This window comes from Phascolarctos cinereus, unplaced genomic scaffold (genome assembly GCF_003287225.1).
Source record: "Phascolarctos cinereus isolate Bilbo 61053 unplaced genomic scaffold, phaCin_HiC Scaffold_3;HRSCAF=262, whole genome shotgun sequence".
Lineage (NCBI taxonomy): Eukaryota > Metazoa > Chordata > Mammalia > Diprotodontia > Phascolarctidae > Phascolarctos > Phascolarctos cinereus.
In genome coordinates, this window is record NW_027555736.1 from 25,472,155 (window position 1) to 25,488,821 (window position 16,667).

Sequence of the window (16,667 nt, forward strand, 5' to 3'; positions counted from 1 at the left end):
TAAGTGACTTGCTTAAGGTTATACAACTAGTAAGGCCAGATTGGCTGGATTGGAACTCAGGTCTTCTAGACTCCAGGCCCAGCACTCTATCCACTGAGTCCCCTAGCTGCTATACATACATACATACATACGTATATATGTACATATATATATGTATATATATGTATATATATATATGTATATATGTATATATATATATGTATATACATATATATATGTATATATATGTATATATATATATGTATATATGTATATATATATATGTATACACACATCTATCTATCTAACAGCAAAACTAATCATAGTTTCCAAAATATACAACATATGCATGATGCTAAATGAAGCAAATAAACATACATGAGACAGGAAAACAATAAAACAGAGGTATTTTAAATATGCAACAATTATGAATCAGTGAACAGATGTAATTATAAGGAAGGTGCCCATTGAGTGAGTAAATGTTGGCATCCTTGTCTTGCTTTGTGTGTCCTCATTCCATCAGTTTTACCTGCCCCATGGTAAGTTGCATTGATCACTGACTGAATAGTCCTTGCTCCCATGAAATTTGTCTGCTCTTATTCCAATGCTAGTTGCTAGGACTGACCGATGATAATCATCATCAGAACTATAGCATTGCCTTCCTAAACCTGAACTTGTGGATGACGCAGGTAGCAGTTTTACTAACTTTTTCGGGGCATTTCTGCATCGTAGGATTCTGTACGGCTAAAGTATTAGGCAGAAAAGGTCCTAACTTTGGGGTTGACTAGCTGGGAATATGGTATACAAAGTCTTCACTTGAAGTGTCTTCTTCTGAGCCATTGCCTGGGTCAGGTTGTCTTTGAATGCCTAACAGGTGATCTCTTTTGTTTAGGGTCCACTGAGATGATTGTCCATCGCTTTCAACTTGCTCATCGGGGAATCCAACTAGTTCACCTATTGGTAATATGGGATTGTGATGGATTGTCTTTTCAGGGTCCCTCCAGTCTCTAGGGCTATTTTGTAAATAGACAAGTTGCCCAGGCTCTCCACAACTAAATATGGAGTAGGTTTTTGCTGACGTCTGATTTATGTGACCCACGAACACCAAGATTTCTCAGTAAAACTCAAAGACTTTGTCAAAGATCTTCACAATGAACTTGGGCATCATACCATTATTTACTTCTTTCAGCATTTTTCTGGGATGACATTGTAGCTAGGTAGTAAATTTCCTTTAGATTCCCTCTGGACTGAGAGATGAACCAAATCTGTGCTCTTTCTGTCTTCAGAGATTCCAAAACAAGGGTCAATAAGTAGGAATGGCTCATGCCCAAACATCAGCAAGGAGGGTATAAAGCCAGTGGTATCATTCACGGTGAGTTAAATGTAAGATCTAGAAATACCATATGTTGGCTCCCCTGAGATTTTTGTTTTGAACTTAGTGAACCTAACATGTTCATCGGTGTGAGCTTGAAATATCTAGGTTATGGGTCCCTGTGAGGAGTGGTAAGATGTTGTTCTAGACTTCTTAATGCCAGCCTATCTGGATCTAAATGAGTCCAGGCAGGAAAGCCATACCCTAAGACATATGCCTCCCATAATACTTTATCAACTATGGGAGTTTTCTGGTGCTTTGGTGAAGTGATCAGAAACCACCAGTACACAGGGTGTCCCAAAAGTCTTAGTGCAAATTTAAGCTTTGTGAAGTCCAAACAAAAACTTTTTGTATTACATGTCTGGCTATCTCCTTCTGGAGATAAAAAGTCAATGCATATAAGTTTCAAAAGTTTGTGGATACTTCTCTTCTCCAAATATGCATCACAAGTTGGTAGTACCTTTCTTTGCTTCGTGCACACCAAGCAGAAATCTCCCACATTTTGGTGAAATCTGTAGGCGTTTCAGGCCACTAAAAATCTGTCTCTTTCTAGCTCTAGGGTCTCTTCTTGACTCATGTGTCCAAAGTTATCACATAGTGCTCTAATGGCCATATAGCAACATGTGTCAAGCAGCACCATCTGCTTCCTGGTACCACATGTGGGATTAGAGACAAATCCGGTCCAGTGCTAGATTTCACAACCCCAGCTTGTGACATTGTTTCCACAATAAGGGGCCTTCAAGGGACTGGCAGCTGAGTCCTTTGACATTACTATTCATCACTTCACACAATCCTTCCTTGGCCATTTGCTCTTTTCTCTCAGATAACTGTAGCAAAGAAAGTTGGTTTGATGAAATGAGGTTAATGCACTCTGCTGGCATATTGCATAGTGGAAGTGCCATTCATTTGGGATATAGCTTCTGGGGTGTAAACGGGGAGAGGACATTCTAGGCAGATGTCCATGTGAGCAAGTTACTTTCTTAATCATATGATTTTCTCTTTGTTGGTTTATAGAATCTGAATAAGGACATTTCTAAGATGGCTACCAGGTTCCCTGAAATAACATATAGAAGAACAAAGTGGGAAAACCAGTGGTATATTAGCCTAAGGCAGAGATTTATCCCTTTTGTATCCTCCAATTCCTTAGTCTTAGTAGAAGCTGCTTACCTGTAATTAGTTAATCAGAGCAAGTGGTCCTTGAGATAGAATTATCACACTCTTAGATAAAGAAGGAAAGATGTGTACTTGAGAATGTCCTTAAATCAGCACATTCTGATGACATAATCTGGCAATGCTTCAAGAACTGATGTGGTGGGTCATTACTATGTACTTTGTTTCTAACACTTACTCTGCCCCTGCCTAGCTGTGTGATGCAAGCTCTTGATACTCTCTGGGCCTCCCAGAATATACATTGCCATCTGTCCATGCCTTATCAACCTGCATGATTCTTGTCTTCCCCTCCCTACCGCCCCAGTAGATCTCTGACAGGGGATTCACCTCTTCTGCTGTGGGCCTTCCTCTAGCTAGGTCTTTTTAGATTTTTGAGCTGTCCCTCTGCCCTCTCTCACTCTGCACCTGGCTATTTCATCTCTTCTCTGATTATATATTCTCTATGTCTAGGTTGTATGATTCTGGGCAAGTCACTTAACTTCTAAGTGCCCCAGGCAGCTTTTAAAAACCATACATTACAGAACAGGGGGAGAAGGGAAGGGAATAAGCATTTATATAGAGCCTACTATGTGTCAGGAACCATGTTAAATACTTTTTACAAATATTATCACATTTGATCCTTGCAACAATCCTTTTAGGTAGGTGCTACTATTATCCCCATTTTGTAGTTAAGGAAACTGAGGCAAACAGAGGTTAAGTGACTTGCCCAGGATAACACAGCTAGCAAATGACTGACCCTTGATTTGAACTCAGGTCTTACTGACTCTGGTGCTGTTGCTGTATTGGTTAAAGTTGTTTGAAGTAGATAAAATCACAAAATAGGCCCCTGAAAATCTCTTTATGTCATTTGTTGCACTTAAATCATTGACGGAAAAATGCTGTAGCTTAATTAGCCTTACCAGGTGACTCTCTCTGATGGCCTCTGGGTCACTAACAACTTTGATTCTTCTGAGATCGTGGTGTTCCAGTATTCTGAACCATCGAACATGGTCAGGAGTACATTTGTGTTCAAAAGATGGGGCTTTTCAAGCTGTATAAATATGAGTTATTTTTCCAGCTCTACCACTCTGTGATTCAGGGATAACAAGGCCAGCTTTGAAAACTGGAAAATAGCTGCCTACAGATCTTAAAAAAATAAGGGGCTGGGGCCAAAGCACTCCTTGCCTTGAATGGTTTAATCATTTAGCTGCTCAGAGAAGCTGATGGCCTCATTAGCTCAGTGATTGTATAATTATTATTCATGTTTTGTTCTTTTGGCTCCTTTTTATCATAGTATGGGGCACACTCTTAGGGCAGGCAGGAGGAGGGCATTTCATGGTTCATCCAAAAGTAGATGAAACCATTGTTTTGGACCTAAAAAGGGTCAATAAACAGATAATCCACAGGAATGCTGTTTCCTCTGCTGCTTTGTCCCGGTACTATTTGGCCCACTGGAACAATTGGACCTTTTCCTTCCAGGAACAGGGTGTTCTGCTGGGGCCTTATCTTGGAAGGGCCTGGAGTTGGTGCTGTGGGATTTTTCTTTCCTCTTCATTTTCTCTTTTAGTGCCCTGCTTATTATTGCAAGGGATGATGTTGAGGAAATTCCCAGACGGGTGTGGGGGCGCCTACTCGGCTTCTGAGCCCCTTTCCAACTCTGGAGGTTCTCTAATTACACTAGAAAAACAAAAGCACAGATTTCGTTTGGTGGTGTTGGTGATTTTCCCTCTTAGGGGAAGGGTTAGGATATGAGCTCCTATGTGATAATAATAATAATAATAATAATAATTATAATAATAGCCAGTATTTGTATAGTGCTTTGTTTTACATCTTATTAGATCTACAAAACTCTGTGCAATAAGTACAATTATTATGACAAAATACACATGAGGAAGCGGAGACAAAGGCAAGTTGAGTGACTTGTTCAGAGCCACACAGCTAAGTAAACGAGGCAGCATTTGGAGCTTAGATGTTCCTGACTCCAGATCCAGCGCTCTATGCACTATGGCACCACCTAGTGGCCTCGAGGGCAAGGACGGTCTTGCTTACTTTGATGTTCTCAGTGCTTTATATTTATAGATACTTATATTTCTATTATATACGTATTTATATTTACATGCACAGCAATGGGCACATAATAAGTGCATAATAAATGCCCTTTCTTTCATATTTATCTATCCATCCATTCATCCATCTACGTACCTATTCATCCATCTATCTATCTATCCAACCATCTATCTATCCATCCGTCCGTCTGTCTGTCTGTCTGTCTGTCTGTCTGTCTGTCTGTCTGTCTGTCTGTCTATCTATCTATCTATCTATCTATCTATCTATCTATCTATCTATCTATCTCTTTATCTATCTATCCAGCTATCTCTTTATCTATCTCTTTATCTGTCCTGGTTTATGTTCTTTGAATTTGAAAAATATGCTTTAAGGCCTTAATTAGGTCTTTGACTGAGTATCCTTCTACAATGGAACCATCCAAGCTCTTCTCTTGCACATATGACGTGTGATTGATCTTTAACCTTGACTCCCACAAACATATGAGAATCTAGCTCACTCTCAAAGGACTCCAGGAGAGAATGAATAACTCTCTTCGTGTAACAAGGCTTCTATGCCAAAATACTCCAGTGATTATTTCATGTCTACTTCTTGCGTAGGCCTAGCTGGCGAGGACCATGAGTGCCAGCCCATTTCGCAAATTAGCACTTTCCAAGACACATTGCAGATCACATTAGTACTTGTGTGGCTTTGGGCAACTCCTTTAACTACTCCAGGCCTCAGTTCTCATCTGTAAATGAACAATGTTAGACTAGAAGATCTTTAAGGGCCCTTCCAGTTCTAAATCTATGGTCTGATGACCTAACAAACGTTCTTAACCTGAGGGCCATGAACTTGTTCTTAAAAAAATTTTTTTGATAATGACACAGGGCATCCCATAGATCTTAGTGCAGTTTTAAGCTTTAATATTTGTGTGTCAAAAAATAGCTTAAAAGTGTGCTAAGACTTTGGGCACATATATTTCAATATAATAGGCTCCCTTTGTAATCCTATGCATTTTATTCCACCATTTAAAAACATTATCCTAAGAAGGGGTCCACAGCTTCTCTAAGTTGCCCAAGGGGTCCAGAGTCCCCAAAAAGTTATGGACCCTTGAATTTGAGTAGAAGGCTTACTGGAGCCCTGGTCACTGTCTTTAAGGGCTGTCATGTGCAGGAAGGGGTAATCTTGTTCTCCTTGGCCTCATAAGACAGGAGTGAGGAGTACAAGTTGTCAAGAGACAGGCTTCTGCTCTGCCTAGGGAAATACTTGTGTCTTGGAAAGGGACAGTATACAAAAGGTGTCCAGCCAGGGCTGAACAAGGGAGAGACTTGACTGAATCATTGGAACATTTTGCCTTTGAGGCCTGGCTACTGGAAGGAGGCTGTCAGCTCTCTTCTGCAGATTCTCTTTGTGGTTTGCTGCTGTCTGTGCAGCTTCCAGAGAGAATGGAGATCATGTTGACCCACAGCATGGGTACATGAACTGAACTGGTGAGGTGGGGAAGAGCTTCCTTTCCCTGCCCTTCTTTTTAGATCCTGAGGCCCTGAAAAATGGAATGAAGGCTTCTGCTTAGTCCGTTTTCTTTGTCCTATTCAGGTTCAAGGTACAGGAAGACCTGGGATCAACCCATGGTGACCTTGGAGGTAGAATTCTAGGCAGGATGTTATAGCTAGCCAACTCTGTAGGGAAGCCCTAAGAAGCCAGGGTTCCTGGGACTTTGGACTTGAAATTAGGGACTGAGTTACATAGGAATTGAGCTATGTACTTAATTCCCTGTTCCCCAGAGCCTGAGAAGGTGTGTGTATATGGGTTATGCCCCAATATTGGGGAATATGTTTGTATATCTGTTATATTCCTTTGTAAAAGCTAAAAAAGGAGTGGACTAGATTTTCATCTGTTTTTTTTAAAATGAGGATTGCAGACCAATAAAGAGAAGAGTATGATTTGCGTACTCCAAGGAACACTCAATTGTAAAAGGGGGAGGGAGGTTCAGTCAAAGACTCGTTTGTCTCTGCTATTTCCCTCATCTTTGGCTTCTAGCTCAGTGTTTTACACACACTAAGTGCCTAATAAATGCTGAGTGAATTGAATTGGACAGGCTAGTTAAGTGCTCCAGATTTATCTTGGAGCCCATTTATGGTATTCTTCTCTTATCAGCCCACATCTAGAATATTATGTCCAATCTTGGGAGCCATATTTTAGGAATGACATCAACCAGCTAGGAGAACATCCAGAGGAGGGTAACCAGGATGGTGAGAGGGTTGGAGACCATGCCATAAGATGATAAACTGAAAGAGGTGGATATATTTATCCTGGAGATGAGAAGACTTGGGGATGGGGCATTATTATATCTATTTTCAAGAATTTGAAGAGTTGTTAGATGAAAAGAGGGAATAGACTTCTGCTTGGCTCCAGAGGGCAGAACTAGAAACAAAGGGCGGAAGTTGTGAAGAAGCCAATTTCAGTTTGATAGAAGAGGAAACTTCCCATTAAATCTGGACTCTTCAGAAATGGAAGAAGCTGCCTCCCAAGGGGACAGGCTCCTCCCCAGAACCTGTATGAGCCTCATTTCACACCATCCATTCCCTCTTCTTTTCTTTTTTGAAATTAATTTATTTATTTTCAGTTTTCAACATTCACCTCCACAAGATTTTGAATTCCCAATTTTCTCCCCATCTTGTCCCTCCCCCCACCCCAAGATGGCATGCATTCTGAGTACCCCTTCTTCTAATCTCCCCTCCCTTCTATCTCTCCCCCACTTATCCCCCTCCCCTTCAATTTTCCTGTAGGGAAGGATAGATTTCTATACTCCATTTCCTGTATATCTTATTTCCCAGTTGCATGTGAAAACAATTTTTTTAACTTTTGTTTTGAAAATTTTGGGTTCCAAATTTTCTCCCTTTCTCCCTCCCCACCCACCCTCATTGAGAAGGCAAACAACTCGATACAGGTTATACATGTACAGTCATGCAAAACACTTTCATAGTAGTCATGTTGTGAAAACTAAGTATATTTCCCTTCATCCTATCCTGCCCCCATTTATTCTATTCTCTCTTTTGACCCTTCCCCTCCTTAGAAGTGTTTGCTTCTGATAACCCCCTTCCCTAAGCTGCCCTCCCCTCTATCATCCCCCTGCTGTCTTGACACCCCCCCCCCCATTTTCCTGTAGGGTAAGATAGATTTCCATACCCAATTCAGTGTGTATGTTATTCCCTCCTTAAGCCAAATCCAATGAGGATAAGATTCACTCATTCCCTCTCACCTTCTACCATTTCCCCTCCACTGTAAAAGCCTTTTCTTGTCTGTTTTATGTGAGATAATTTATCCCATTCTACCTCTCCCTTTCTCCTTCTCTCTGTATAATCCTCTCTCACCCCTTGATTTTATTCTCCAGATATCAGCCCTTCATCTTCAACTCACCCTGTGCCCTCTGTCTATTTATCTATGTATATCTATAAATATATATAAATAAATAGATATAAATATAAATACACACACCCACATTTCAAGAAATTATCAAGGAAAACTGCCCTGATATTTTAGAACCAGAGGGAAAAATAGAAATGGAAAGAATCCACCAATTGTCTCCCGAAAGAGATCCCGAAAGGAAAACTCCTAGCAGTATTGTAGCCAAATTCCAGAGTTCCCAGGTCAAGGAGAATATAGTGCAAACAGCCAGAAAGAAACAATTCAAGTATTGTGGAAATACAATCAGGATAATACAAGATTTAGCAGCTTCTACATTAAGGGACTGGAGGACTTGGAATATAATATTCTAGAGGGCAAAGGAGATAAGATTACAACCAAGAATCACCTACCCAGCAAAACTGAGTATAATCCTTCAGGGGAAAAAATGGGTATTCAGTGAAATAGAGGGCTTTCAAGCATTCTTGATGAAAAGACCAGAACTGAATAGAAAATTTGACTTTCAAATGCAAGACTCAAGTGAAACATGAAGTGGTAAACAGAAAAGAGAAATCATTAAGAGACTTATTAAAGTTGAACTGTTTACATTCCTGCATGGAAAGATGATATTTGTACCTCATGAGACCTTTGTCAGTATTAGGGTAGTTGGAAGGAAAAAATTATATATATATATATGTATATGTATATACATAGATAGGTAGATAAACGGAGGGCACAGGGTGAGTTGAAGATGAAGGGGTGATATTTGGAGAAAAAAAATTAAGGGGTGAGACAGGATTATATGGAGAGAAAGAGAAAGGGAGAGGTAGAATGGGGTAAATTATCTCACATAAAACAGACCAGAAAAGGCTTTTAGAGCGAAGAGGAAATGGGGGAAGGTGAGAGGGAATGAGTGAATCTTATTCTCATTGGATTTGGCTTAAGGAGAGAATAACATACACACTCAATTGGGTATGGAAATCTATCTTACCCTACAGGAAAATGATGGTGGGGGGGGGAAGGGGACAAGGGAGCAGGGGGATGATAGAGGGGAGGGCAGCTTGGGGAAGGGGGTAATTAGAATCAAACGCTTCTAAGGAGAGACAGGTTTAAAAGAGAGAATAGAATAAATGGGTGGGGTTGGATAGGATTAAGTGAAACATACTTAGTTTTTCACAACATGACGACTATGGAAGTGTTTTGCATGACTGTATATGTATAACCTGTATCGAGTTGCTTGCCTTCTCAATGAGGGTGGGTGGGGAGGGAGGAAAGGAGAAAACTTGGAACCCAAAGTTTTAAAAACAAATGTAAAAAAACCTGTTTTCACAACTGGGGAGTAAGATATACAGGAAATGGAGTATAGAAATCTATCCTGCCCTACAGAACAATTGAAGGAGAAGGGGATAAGAGAAGTGAGGGAGAGATAGAAGGGAGGGCAGATTAGGGGAAGGGATATTCAGAATGCATGTCATCTTGGGGTGAGGGAAGGGACAAAGAAAGAAGATAAAAGAAAAAAATACTCACTTGTCAAAATCAAAATAATAACTATGAATAAAAAATAAAAAAAAAACAAGAGAGAGAGAGTTGGAAGAGAAAGAGGATAAAGCAAAGAGAAGAATGGGGGAGGGGAGGAGAACAAGATGAAATAGAGAAATAAGGAGGAAGAATCAAGGGATGAGGGATGAGGGAAAGAGGAGGGAAAAAATGAAGTAGAATGAAGATGAGAGAAGGAAAATTGGATGACTGAGAGTGAGAGAAAGTAACCAAGGAAGGAAGAGGAGAAAGAAAAGAACGGAATAGCCTGCAAGCAAGATGATCAAGCAATGGAAAATGTTGAATAAACCAAGCCTTTTCTGCTTTCTTTTATTTCTTTTCTTCCCTAACCAGATTTACTAACCTTTACCCCACTCGGAGCCACAGGGATTCCACCCAATGGATGAAAGAATCCTAAACCAACAGAACCCTGAATTCCATTCCCCACCCTACCACCCTGGAACAGACATCGCTGGCAGCTTCCAGCCCTGCCTACTTGACCTGCCCCCTTTATCCTACAGTCCAACCCACTTGAGACACTTCCTGGGAGGGGGAAGAAAGGAGGGGGTACATGAGGAATCGTCACCTAGCTCCTAAATCCCTGCAATTGGGTTTTATGCTCTACCTCATACTAGCCATGGTCTCATGGGCAAAGCCCCTTTAATTCTTTAAACTTCAATTTCCTAATCTGTAAAATAGGATGATAATTTTACTTGCACTACTTGCTCAATAGGATTTGTTATAATGTATATGCTTTATCCTACAAAGACTTAGATGAACTGATACAGAGTGAAGTGAGCAGAACCAGGAAAACGTTGTACACAGTAACAGCAATATTGTATGATGAAGACCAGTGAATGACTTAGTTATTCTCCGCAATTCAATGATCTAAGACAATTCCAAAGGACTCATGATGAAAAATGCTGTCTGCCTCCAGAGAAAGAACTGATGTTATCTGAATACAGACTGAAGCATGCTATTTTTCACTTTCTTTCTTTTTTGTTAAGAATCTTCTTGCACAAAATAACTAATATGGAAATGTTTTACATGATTGCACACGTATAATCCATATAAGATTGCTTGTGTCATAGGGAGGGGGGAGGGAACGGAGGGAAAGATAGAATTTGGAATTCAAAACTTTTTGAAAAAACCAACAAATGTTAAAAATTGCTTTACATATAATTGGGGGAAAAAGAAAATATTTTTAAAAAGTGCTTTGTAAACTATAAAAGCAATATTACATTAAAAAAAGCACAATAGCCTCTATATGCTTATACAATTTCTCATTTTTAAAGGCTTCACCATCTTTAGTAATAAAATAGTATATGTAAATTAGCTGAGGTGCCCATCATGCTTGGAATCTTTCTGTAGGACTCAACATAGTCCTCTGTTTTCTTTGTTACTCTTGAAACTGTCTTTTGTCAAACTCATATTTCTCTAATTTTTAATAAATAAAAGACCTGCCTCTGACTCTTTAGAACATTAAACTGTTCCTATGCAAGCAAGGCATTCATTGCTCTATACTATTATCAAATGGATCCAAGATCTCATCTCTATACCACAAAGCATTTTCTTTCCAAAAGATCCAAATACCATTTAAAAGCTGTGCTTCTTTATACACATATATTATCACTTTATATTAAAACAAAGTTATTTTCCTACTCCTATTAGGTATAAAAATTACATCTATGGTAGTGGCAATATCTTATATCATTTGGTAATTGGCATAACTCTCTCCCTTCATACAAAAACTTTTCCTCCCCCTTTTACTGCTAAGCTCTGTTTATCTTAAAGGAACATTATATCTCACATTAGGAACAGAGATGGGTTTGATAGAAAGAATGCTAGATTCAGAGCCAGGAAGGCCTGGATTCAAATTACTCCTTTGATACATCATCTATGTAACCCTGAGCAGGTTACTTAACTTCTCTGTGTCTCAAGTTAAGTCCACCCAGAACTTATTTATTAGGATATGAGTAAGTTGCAATCTACATTGGTGGAGGGATTTTCTACAGCAATGACATCACAGGTCTCTTGTGTATTTGAACATCTAGAAACCAATTTCAGTCTTTCAAATATCCATGACGACCTTAGTGAGGGGCCTGTCTTCGCTGACACAGACCATCACTGCTCCACAGATGAATAGATGCCCTTGGAGATTGTCATGGCCACAAAATGATTCTCCCTAAGGTTAGCCTTGTGATGAGTCCCTCCTCATCATAGCTCTCTAAAATATTGCAGTCTAAGTTATCAGTCACTAAGCATTTATTAGGTTTCTAGTATGTGCCAGTATCATGCTTCTGAGGATAAAAAGAAAGGCAAAAGACAATGTCTGCTCCTAAGGGGCTCCCAGCCTAATGGGGAAGATGACCTATAAACAACTATGTTTAAACAAGGTAAATACAGGATAAAAATGGAAGAGTAAGGAGGATTGGGAAAGGCTTCTTACAGGAAGTGGGCTTTAACTGAGACTTAAGGGGAGCCAGAAGGTGGCGGTGAGGAGGGAGACAGTTTCATGGTTGGAGGACAGTCAGCAAAATGCCCTGAGTTCAAAAATAGAGTGCTGTGTGTGAGGAACAGCAAGGAGGCTGGTGTATCATTGGGTTGCAGAGTCCATGAAGAGGAGTAACATGGAAGAAGACCAGAAAGGCAGACAAGGACCAGGCTGTCAAGGGCTTTAAAATCTGGACAGAAGATTTTATATTGGACCTGGAGGCAATAGAGAGAAACTGGAGTTTACTGAATGTGTGTGTGTGACATAGTCAAACCTTTAGGACTTGAAGAAGATCACTTAGGTAGCTAAGTGCAGGATGGGCTGGAGCAGGCAGACACTTGAGGCAGGGAGATGACAGGATGGCTATTGTGATATCCTGGACATTTAGTTGGAAATGTTTCTTTCACTGGTTAGAAACACTGGTGGTATTTGTGTGCCATGGCTAACCATGGAACAGACGCAAAAGGAAAAAACCAACCAGCCAGTTTGTTAATTGGTGTGCTATTTATGCTCTTATTGTGAAGGGTAATGATTTGTGCCAGCACGTCAAAGTTCTGAGTGTTCCCTGCTCCCCGGTGTGAAGAGTAGGACTCAGGAAATTGAAATAGATGATTCAAACCCATTTTCATTTACTCAGTGGAGAGCTACAATTTTTCTCCCTTTCTGGGACCTATGGTTCCATTGAGATAGAGATTTCCTGGTGTGGAAATTCTCTCAAAGATGCATGTTGGAAATTCATCTGTAACTTACAGTCTTACAGAGTTTCTTGGGGGCACTGAGGGGTAGATAATGTCTATGGCTGCACACCCATTATGTGTTCAAGGCATGACTTAAACTCAGGTCTTTCTGACATCAAGTCTGGCTCTCTATCCATTACGGAACAGAAGGGCAAAAGTTCTCTTGAGCTTCATTTTCAGTCATGATTTTAATAAAGACAATAAGAAGATCATAGATCCAGAATTGGAAGAGAACTCAGAGATCATCAAGTTCAGGACTTTTCTTTTACAGATGAGGAAAGTGAGGTCTAGGGAGATTAGATGACTTGTCCAAGATCACACAAGTAGTAAACATCAGAGCCAGAGCTATTTTCGTGGAACCAAAACTGATTATTTTAAAAAAAATGATTAGAGATTAAAAACACAACCAGGACCTTAATTAATGATTTTTTTTTTCTGAGAACTGCCAGCCTAGCACCTCAGGAGCCATGCAGTCCAAATTCTTTTCTCTTCCATACCCAACATGTGGTCATCTAGTCATTGCTTGAAGATCTCTAGTAAGGGGGAAATCACTTCTTCCTGGAATGGAATAAGCATTTATGAAGTGCCTACTAGATGCCAGGCACTGTGCTAAGCACTTTACAAATATTTGATCTTCAAAACAGCCCTGTGAGGTAAGTGCTATTATGATTCCCATTTTACAATTGAGGAAACTGAGGCAAACAGGTTAAAGTGACTTGCCCAGGATCATACACTTAGTGTCTGAGGCCAGATTTCAACTCAAGCCTTTCTCATTCCAGGCCCAGTCCTTTATTCACTGTGTCATCTAACTGCCCAATGCACTTTGTATAGCTCTGATTGTATGGATGCTTTCCACTCTGTAGAACAAAAATCTGCCTCTCATCACTTCTGTCCATTGCCTCAACTCTCTAGGGCTAGGAAGAGCAAGCTTAACCCCTTCCTTTACATGGTAGCTCTTCAAATCTGTAAAGACAGTAACCAATCACTTCTGGTTAGCTCATCAGATCATAGATCTAGAGCCAGAAAATTTAGCGGTCATTTAGTCCAAGCCCCATATTTTGTAGATGAAGAAACTGAGACCCAGGGAAATTAAATGACTTGTCTAAGGCCATGCAGATGGCCTAAATGACAGCTTCTTCAGGCTAAACACTCCCTCCTCCATATTGTTTAGCAGCTGAACAACTGAAAAAGTGTTTGTGGGTTTAGTTTTTACAAAAATGAAAGTAATTTTCAAAAGCCCAACATGTTCTCCTTTGAATGTCTCGGTCTGAGCTAAACTGCTCCCCTCCAAGGCTCAGTTGTGGATCTGAGCTGTGGGGAATCTGATTAAATTATCTGTTATCACTATCCTTTGAAACTCGGATTCATTTCCCAGCACTTTTCCCTTTTTTTTTTTTAATGAGACAATTGGGGTTGTGACTTGCCCACAGTCACACAGCTAGGAAGTATTATGTGTCTGAGGTCGGATTTGAACTCAGGTCCTGCTGACTCCAGGGCTGGTGCTCTATCCACTGCGCCACCTAGCTGTCCCAGCAGTTTTCCCTTCTAAGCATCATGTCTGTACTGCTCGGTACCAGCTTTGGTGGGGGGGGGGATAGCTATCTGCTTTTATCCTCCAACCCTCTGTTTATTCCAGTCTCACCACGTGAGCTAGCATCCAGGAACAATTTACCCACATGTTCCTCCTTCCCCACCTCCTTCCCAATTGCTATTTTAGTGACAAAATACCTGCTAAAAGAGGTGGAGGCAATTATTTGAGCAAATCCACTGTTGAAAACAGGCTTGTCTCAGGCTCGGCAAGTCTCCTGATCGTAGCTGAGTCTAGGTTACAAAAGGCAAGCTTCCTTGATGTGAAGGCCTTGTTTCAGCACTGCTTTGGCAGCAATACTCCAGAAATGCATGACCCTTGAAAAAGAAAGGGGAGTAGGCTAGGCTTTCACCAAGATTAGAGGGTAGTGAGAGGTTCAGAAAACCTGATTCTATTTTGGTTAAAAAAAAAAGTGTGAAGCTACCTCTGGACCAGGTATGGGAGGTGTCAGTGTGTCAGAATACAACTTGCTCAGTCACAGAGCTATTAAGCATCAGAGGCAGCATTTAAACCCAGGCATTTGAAGCCCAGCACTCTATCTTCTATGTCAAATAATTCATGACCAACTAACAATGCAACAGTGGAACTACCATTCCTTCCAAGGATAAAACTTTATCAAAACTCATTTATATCAAAACAGAATAGTAAATTGGATCTTCATTTACTTATTTATTTAAATTTAAAAAATTAGATTTTTATTTAAAAAATCAGTTTATTTAAAAAATAGTTTTATTTAAAAAATCAATTTTATTTTAGTCTGGATTCTCTCCCTTCTGAATTTCCTCTCCTCCCCACGTGGGAAATCAAGAAAAGCAAAATCTCTGTTACATACATGTAAAATGTTAAATAAAATGTACATGGTACATAGTGAAAAAAATTCCTTAACTGTCCAAAAAAGTATGTCTCAATCTGCACTGTTACTCCATGAGCTCTCTGTGTGGAGGTGAGCAGCCATTTTGCATCATGAGTCCTTTGGAATTGTGACTGGTCATTGTGTTGATCAGAGTTCCTCAGTTTTTCAAAGATTATTGTTTTACAATATTGTTGTTATTGGATAAATTGTTCTCCTAATTCTTCTTACTTCACTTTGTATTAGTTTATACAAGTCTTCCTAGGTTTTTCCGAAACCATCCCCTTCCTCATTTTTTATAGCACAATAGTATTCTATCACATTTATATATCACAATTTGTTCGCCCATTCCCTAATTGATGGGCACCCCATCAGTTTCTAATTCTTTGTCACAAGAAAAAGAATTAGTGTAATTTTTTTGTACTTATAGGTCCTTTCCCTCGTTCTTTGATATCTTTGGAATTAGAGACCCAGTAGCATTGTTGCGGAATCAAAGAGTATGACAGCTTAATCTTTCTGGAGTATACTTCCAAACTGCTTTCCAGAATGGCTGGACCAGTTCATAGCTCAACCACTAATGTAGCTATTTTCCTATGGTTCCTCCAGCATCTGTCATTTTCTCTTTTTGTTAACTCTGCCAATCTGAGGGTATGAGGTGGTACCTTAGAGTTCTTAAAGTTAGCATTTCTTTAATTATTAGTGACTAGGGGCCGTTTTTCACAGGGCCATTGATAGCTTGGATTTCTTTCTCTGAAACTGACTATTCACATCCTTTGACAACTTGTCAACTGGGAACTGGATCTTACTCTTGTAAATTTGAATCAGTTTCCTGTGTGTCTTAGGAATGAGACCTGTAGATCTTTTCTAAACAAAGCCCACAAGCTTTAGACATGTAATTCTTTGACTCCTTTTCCCCATTCTTACTCCTACTTTCTTTGTCCTCTTTCCACTTTACCACGTGGGTTTTGTATTGTTTGCTGTTGTTTTATGTTCGTTTTGTTTCCCAAACAAGAGCATAATTTATTTGAAGGCAGGGACTGTGCCATCTACCTAGCTATTAGACATTTGGAACTAGATACTAAATATCCCATAGGCATCTGAAACTCGGTACTCTATGTACAAAAATAATTCATTATCTTTCTCCCAAAACTTATCTCTCTTCTGACCTTCCCTATTTCTGGGGAGACCACCACCAATCTTCCACTTACCAGATTTGCAAAGTTGGAGTCATCCTCCACTCTCCATCATATCACACACTGAGCCATCTCCAGTCATCCTGATCTATATATGGCCACTAGACCCAGATGGCTCTGGAGGAGAAAGTGAGGCTAATGACTTTGCACAGCCCTCCCTCACTTAAATCCAATTCAGTTGCAAGTCATGACATCATCTTCCTGATGCCATGGTCTTCTTCAAGAACGAAGGACACACCACACCACACGCCTAGCACACATCTGAGCAGTTGCCAGATCTCACCATTTCTGCCTTGATAATACCTTTGGCTTCTATTC

General features: G+C 40.0%; 1 long non-coding RNA gene across 1 annotated transcript; it reads left to right on the plus strand.

Annotated features, from left to right (window-relative positions):
* Nucleotides 1-274: 274 nt before the first annotated feature.
* Nucleotides 275-10,957, plus strand: LOC144456246 (uncharacterized). The gene is made up of 3 exons (XR_013485154.1): nucleotides 275-939; nucleotides 1,266-1,351; nucleotides 9,842-10,957. It is a non-coding gene; the product is annotated as an uncharacterized LOC144456246 (long non-coding RNA).
* Nucleotides 10,958-16,667: the final 5,710 nt, after the last annotated feature.